The sequence below is a fragment of the Petromyzon marinus genome, chromosome 25 (genome assembly GCF_048934315.1).
Source record: "Petromyzon marinus isolate PM22_M1 ecotype Great Lakes invasive population chromosome 25, UKy_Petmar_22M1.pri1.0, whole genome shotgun sequence".
Lineage (NCBI taxonomy): Eukaryota > Metazoa > Chordata > Hyperoartia > Petromyzontiformes > Petromyzontidae > Petromyzon > Petromyzon marinus.
The window spans coordinates 4,761,224-4,769,399 of NC_133691.1; positions in this window are offsets into that span (position 1 = coordinate 4,761,224).

An 8,176-nucleotide genomic window follows, 5' to 3' on the forward strand; every position below is an offset into this window, starting at 1 on the left:
CTCAGAATCAGAATCTTTATTTGCAGTGGAGGAATGCGCTGAGCTAGGGAAGTTATTTTTCACAGATGTCCAGTTACGGACGCGTGAGAAAGTTTACGACCGCAAATAATGCAGCAAGAAAACAAAAACTATAGGAGTGCGAAATAGAGAAAATGGTAAGCAAGTCACTAAATAATCTTGGTTCTTACAGTAAAGTCACGTTGATGGGAAATAATAAAATATATTGTTTCCCTTCAACGTGACTTTACCGAAAGAACCAAGAATATGAATCACTGCAGTCACGAAAGCTTTAAATACAAATTTAAGTCACTAAATATGAATAAACAATAACGCAATTACTTATATACTGTATGTCCGATTTATCAACATTGGGCAAGGTGGCAAAAAGAAAACAGTCCCAGACCACACCAAGAAAAAACCAAGAATATGAATATGAATCACTGCAGTCACGAAAGCTTTAAATACAAATTTAAGTCACTAAATATAAATAAACAATAACGCAATTACTTATATACTGTATGTCCGATTAATCAAGATTGGAAAAGGTGGCAAAAAGAAAACAGTCCCAGACCACACCAAGATAACGCCACACAGCAGTAGTCCCTCAATAAAATTGCCACGTTAACATTGAACTATCCAACAGGCAAGGATCTAAATTACAAATCACATTCGCATACGCGACTGCATATCTTCCTTTGCGATGCATCGCCCGTTGTGACCAAGAGGTAGTTCCATCCCGACCTGGCAGATGTTTCATTTTTGCGCATTTACATTGCATAACATTGAGACGAATGCAACGTGGCTCTAAGCGGGTAAGTTATTCTCTGGGTTGGGGTGTTGGCCTGGTTTATTCGTATGTCCCTGTGCAAATGTCTAAGGGATGGTGTGTGTGGGGTTGTTTTGCTTGTTATCATCCGTGGAAACTGCGACGCGATCTCACTATTATAGAGTGATCACCCGTAGTACTTTTTCTTCCGTTCGGTTATCTTATCGGATCATATGTGTTCTGGTGAATTGGTAGACTTCATAATACGTGCAGGTTGCCGCTGTGAGCCCCCGTGACCTGAGACTGGTTCTCGGCCACGGAACCGTCACGAACCCTTTGCCACAGACCGATTTTAAACAACTATACACAATCCATAATAGAGGTTTTGGGTTAGAGCGCCTAAATATATAAATGTGTCGTTAAATCCCGCCACCACCCGACACAGCCAACTAGTAAGGGTTGTCACGTAAACAGAACGTGCCAATTCGTCACGAGTAGAGCACACCGGTGTGTTGGAGAGCCAAGCCACGACATTTACAATCTGAGTACAACCCTTACTAGTTGGCTGTGTCGGGTGGTGGCGGGTTTTAACGACACATTTATATATTTACGCGATCTAACCCAAAAACCTCTCTTATGGATGATATTGGTCGCGAAAGCCTACTGCGTGGTAAACTATAGACAACGCGCCTTGGCGGTCTGTAAATATTAAATAAGATAAGATTATCTCTGAATCGTACCTGCACCCCCCCCCCTTCCCTCTCTGCACCAATCTGCGTGGTCAAGTATGGTCAAAGAACGCACGTGACGCGACAGGGAGCGGTGAGGCCTTCATCCAGCAGTAGAGTGACGAGGCAGTTGGAGAATTATGTTTCCTAAATGTGACTCTCACACAACGAGAGAATGTAAAATAACACTACGGTTTTTTTTTTAAAGACGTATTGCCCTGTAGTCGATATGGCAATTCATGGAACTAAACGCAGATGTTAGATTGACACCTCATGTTCGTTTTAATTACTGTGGATATCATTGATAACAATTCCGCTTAAAGACATTAAATCATTTACTGCTAACACGCCATTGATGGGTTTTACAGTTGGCTTGTCCTATCAGCTGATTGTTACATCTGTCACTGTCATTCGTATTCATTCAAGTGTAGTCACATTCCTGGAATTTTATTCCAAAAAAATGTTTTAACTGGGCTCCAATGCCATCTCGGTAATGTGCTTCTTGGGCGATTCGCTATTCATATTTCACCACAGTTAACCATAACGACAAAGACAAAGATCCCCCATATAGCCTGTAACAGACTATTAGGGCAAGTGCTGTTAGTGTAGAACCTATGAAGGCCGGAACGCCACACGAGGGGGTGGGCGGCCAGCACCACGCCCAGCCGCCTTTGTCTCCCCAGTGGCGATTATGTTTACACACCGCAACCAGGTACTCATTTGAGGCTGAGTTGACCTAGGGGAGGCCCAGGACCGGTTCGTAGCGCCGCGTATCGCTAACCGCTACACCTACCGCTCCCAACGACACACGTACATGCACACAGATAGCTCGCCCTTCTGATTGCATTCGTCTTTTATAAGTCCTCTGCCCAGTGGCAGGTCTTTAGCTCAGATTTTCCCATCCTCTCGTATCTCGAGCTTCCGTCTTCATTTCTCTGTACATCATCCCCCTCCCCCTCCACTTCCTTCAGATCATCGCGCGACAGTTGTCCTATTTCCCTTGCGTCTTTCCCAATCCCAACATCTCAGAGCCTCCCGGACCTTCGCTCCATCCCAGCTCAGACCTCGGACAATGCATCTGCTTCGCGTCTTGTTCCGGTTGCGACTTCTCTCCTCCCTAAACCCGTCGTCTCTCTCCGTGCGACGGGCGCTCTGCGCGTCAAAACTCGGCCGTGAACGCAGACGCGCACCGCGAATAGCAAGGCGCGCGCGTGTGGCGCTATGCACTTGCTAACGACTCTGCCTGGAGGATCGATAAGGACGAAAGAGATCTGCGCCTTAATTTGAGCTTGTGACTGACACTGATCCACGCGCTCTTCTTAGAACGTCGCGGCAGCACGGCGCGCTTTTTTTTGCCCCTCTTCTTTAAATCGCATTTGCATGGCACGCGCATTTTTTTTCGTGTGTTTCGGTCAGTTCTTACGGCGATCTAACGATGAGCATGTCTGACGCTATAACGCGCGTCCGTGGCCACCGAGGCTTCGCTAAGGCAGATATCGAGTTCGGTGCGTTGAAGGAACCGTACTCGAATTGATTTAATTGACGCAGCGGTGTGTGGAAAAAATATAAACGCGCGGTGTTGTTAGTGAGCACCGCTGCTGTTAGTGAGCACCGCTGCTGTTAGTGAGCACTGTTGTTAGTGAGCACCGCTGTTGTTAGTGAGCACCGCTGTTGTTAGTGAGCACCGCTGTTAGTGAGCATCGCTGTTAGTGAGCACCGCTGTTGTTAGTGAACACCACTGTTGTTAGTGAGCACCGCTGTTGTTGTTAGTGAGCACCGCTGTTGTTAGTGAGCACTGTTGTTGTTAGTGAGCACTGTTGTTAGTGAACACCACCGCTGTTAGTGAGCACCGCTGTTGTTATTGAGCACCGCTGTTAGTGAGCACCGCTGCTGTTAGTGAGCACCGCTGTTAGTGAGCACCGCTGTTAGTGAGCACCGCTGTTATTGAGCACCGCTGTTGTTAGTGAGCACCGCTGTTGCTAGTGAGCACTGCTGTTAGTGAGCACCCCTGTTGATAGTGAGCAAGGTATTCAGCACCGGGGGGGGGGGGGGGGTGAGAAACAAACATGGGCCCCTTCCCCAGGTAGATGCTGACCCCACCACTGCCCCCGTCAGGCTGAGCACAAAGACAAAGATCCCCCCGATTTGCCTGGACAGACGGTCGGGGCAAGTGCTGTGAGCGAGCAGCACCTACCTATGAAGGCTGGGACGGTACACGAGGGGGTGGGTGGCCAGCACCACAACCGGCCGCCTTTGTCTCCCTGAGTGACGATGTTGTACACACACCGCACCAGGTATTCGTTTGAGGCTGAGTCGACCTAGGGGATGCCCAGGACGGGTTCAGATAATCGCCACTGGTGTAGGTGGCCGTGAGCGGGAATCGAACTTGGGTTGCCGGGTTCGAAGTGCAGCGAGCTAACCGCGACACCAGGCTGAACACACACACACGCAAACACACACACAGACACACACACAGACACACACACAAACACAGACACAAACACAGACACAAACACACATACAAAGACACACACACACAACACACACAGAGACACACACAGATATACACACACAAACACATACACACACACACAAGCACACACAAAGAAAAAAACACACACAAACACACACAGACACACACACAAACACAGACACACAAACAAAGACACACACGCAAACACACACACAAATACAGACACACACAAATACAGACACACACACAAATACAGACACACACACAAACACACACACAGACAGACACACACACACAAACACACACACAGACAAACACACAGACACACACACAAATACAGACACACACACAAATACAGACACAAACACACACACAGACAGACACACACACAGACACACACACAGACACACACAAACAAAGACACACACAAACAAAGACACACACACAGACACACACACAAACACAGACACACACAAACACAGACACACAAACACAGACACACACCGTGCCCTTTAGCCTTATTGTACGCAAAATGTCCTTGAATACAAATTCCGTTAATTTACACACGCACACATAGAAACACATTGCTGGCAGCTGCTTGGCAATACATTTTTTACGTAAAATAACGGAAGTCTGTTCAAGAGTTGCGTGTGTACGTTCACGAATACGCTACGGAAATATTTGCATGAAATATTCAGGCATTTCGGCGTAAAATTTCCCAAATATTTCCTGTCAGATTTCCGTAAATCTTACAGAAAACGATTGTATAGACGCCCATTATTTTGGCAAAAAAAAATGTACGGCTACGTAGCTGCCATATAAACTTTCTGTAATTACACGGGGATTTGTTTTTCTTTCTAACGGTGTACAGACCATTGGGACGAGGGCTTTTAGCGTAAAGGTGGTGAATGCGACTAGCACCATTCCCGGCCGCCTTTGTTTTTTTTTTAAATCTTCCCAGTGTTGATCTTCACACGCAACACCGATTACCCGTTCGAGGCCGAGTTCGACCTCTGAGCGCAGTCTTTCGGACAGGTTGACGGCAAGCCGCTGATGCACATAAAGCCGCGTTCGCCAACAACCGATCGTCCGCTCCACGTTTCAACCCGGATCCTCGGGTTTCGGCGAGTTTGACGGCCTCCGCCAAGTCGCAAGTGACTCGACAGCGGTTGTACAATGCACTACATGTTTCACTTCAACGATTGATTCCACGTGCGACGAACTGCTATCCTCCAACGGCATGTCAAATAATATCATCTGTGTCGCGGTTGCATTGCGATTTTTATTTTATTTTATTTATTGACGCGAGAAAGGGAGGGGGAGTTGTGAAAGAAAGTTCTCTGTAATTGGCGTCCTGCGACAGTGCAAATGTTTCGCGTTACGTGGCTTCGGGTCGCGAGACAAGCAGCAAGTATCGGCGCATGCCCTGCAATGTCACGGGGAAATTGCAATTACGGCTTTGTTCTAAAAGTGAGTTTTTTTAAAAGCGAGTTCTAAAAGTGAGTTCTCAAAAGTTATAAAAGTGAGTTCTAAAAGTGAGTTCTTAAAAGTGAGTTCTTGAAAGTGAGTTCTAAAAGTTATAAAAGTGAGTTCTAAAAGTGAGTTCTAAAATTTATAAAAGTGAGTTCTAAAAGTGAGTTCAAAAATTTATAAAAGTGAGTTCTAAAAGTGAGTTCTTAAAGTGAGTTCTTGAAAGTGAGTTCTAAAAGTTATAAAAGTGAGTTCTAAAAGTGAGTTCTAAAATTTATAAAAGTGAGTTCTAAAAGTGAGTTCAAAAATTTATAAAAGTGAGTTCTAAAAGTGAGTTCTTAAAAGTTATAAAAGTGAGTTCTAAAAGTGAGTTCTAAAATTTATAAAAGTGAATTCTAAAAGTGAGTTCTTAAAAGTTATAAAAGTGAGTTATAAAAGTGAGTTCTAAAATGTATAAAAGTGAGTTCTAAAAGTGAGTTCTTAAAAGTTATAAAAGTGAGTTTTAAAAGTGAGTTCAAAAATTTATAAAAGTGAGTTCTAAAATTTATAAAAGTGAGTTCTTAAAAGTACTAAAAGTGAGTTCTAAAAGTGAGTTCCAAAATTTATAAAAGTGAGTTCTAAAATTTATAAAAGTGAGTTTTAAAAGTGAGTTCTTAAAAGTTCTAAAAGTGAGTTCTAAAAGTGAGTTCTAAAATTTATAAAAGTGAGTTCTAAAATTTATAAAAGTGAGTTTTAAAAGTGAGTTCTAAAATTTATAAAAGTGAATTCTAAAAGTGAGTTCTAAAATTTATAAAAGTGAATTCTAAAAGTGAGTTCTTAAAAGTTATAAAAGTGAGTTATAAAAGTGAGTTCTAAAATGTATAAAAGTGAGTTCTAAAAGTGAGTTCTTAAAAGTTATAAAAGTGAGTTTTAAAAGTGAGTTCTAAAATTTATAAAAGTGAGTTCTAAAATTTATAAAAGTGAGTTCTAAAAGTGAGTTCTTAAAAGTTCTAAAAGTGAGTTCTAAAATTTATAAAAGTGAGTTCTAAAATGTATAAAAGTGAGTTTTAAAAGTGAGTTCTAAAATGTATAAAAGTGAGTTATAAAAGTGAGTTCTAAAATGTATAAAAGTGAGTTCTAAAAGTGAGTTCTAAAAGTGAGTTCTTAAAAGTTATACAAGTGAGTTCTAAAAGTGAGTTCTAAAATTTATAAAAGTGAGTTCTAAAATTTATAAAAGTGAGTTTTAAAAGTGAGTTCTAAAATGTATAAAAGTGAGTTCTAAAAGTGAGTTCTAAAATGTATAAAAGTGAGTTGTAAAAGTTATAAAAGTGAGTTATAAAAGTGAGTTGTAAAAGTTCTAAAAGTGAGTTGTAAAAGTTATAAAAGTGAGTTGTAAAAGTTCTAAAAGTGCGTTCTAAATGAGCTATGCGTCGTTGTCTTCCGTGCAGAGGGGGGGTGGGGGGCGCTGTCCTAAAATAACGTTACACAGTCGCGCATGGCTATATGCAGGATGTGTAATAACTTGTGGACATTCCCATCGTCTCGTGAGAACATGACGCTGAGAGCGCGATTGCAATTGAATTCGGAGAGAACGAACACGTGACAACGGCGCACAAACGGGCACAAACACACAAAGCCACCACACACACACACAAACACACACAAAGCCACCACCACACACACACAAAGCCATCACACAAACACACACACAAACACACACAAAGCCACCACACACACAAACACACACACAAACACACACAAAGCCACCACACAAACACACACAAAGCCACCACACACACACAAACACACAAACACACACACAAAGCCACCACACACACAAACACACAAACACACACACACACAAACACACACAAAGCCACCACACACACACACAAACACACACAAACCCACCACACACATACAAACACACACACAAACACACACAAACCCAACACACACACACACAAACCCACCACCACACACACACAAACACACACAAAACCACCACACACACACAAAGCCACCACACAAACACACACACAAACACATAAAGCCACCACACAAACACACACACAAACACATAAAGCCACCACACAAACACACACAAACACATAAAGCCACCACACAAACACACGCACAAATCCATCACACAAACACACACAAACACACACAAACACAAACAAAGCCACCACACAAATCCATCACACAAACACACACAAAGCCACCACACACACAAACACACAAATACACACACAAACACACAAACACACACACAAATTCACCACACACACAAACACACACAAAGCCACCACACAAACACACAAAGCCACCGCACAAACACAAACAAAGCCACCACACAAACACACACAAACACACACACACAAAGCCACCACACACAAACACACACAAACACACACAAAGCCACCACCACACACACACACAAAGCCACCACACGCAAACACACACAAAGCCACCACACACACAACACACAAAGCCATCACACAAACACACACACAAACACATAAAGCCACCACACAAACACACACAAACACATAAAGCCACCACACAAACACACACACAAATTCACCACACACACACACAAACACACACAAAGCCACCACACAAACACACAAACACACAAGCCACCACACAAACACACACAAAGCCATCACACAAACACACACACACAGACACATAAAGCCACCACACAAACACACACACAAATCCATCACACAAACACACACAAACACACACAAGCAC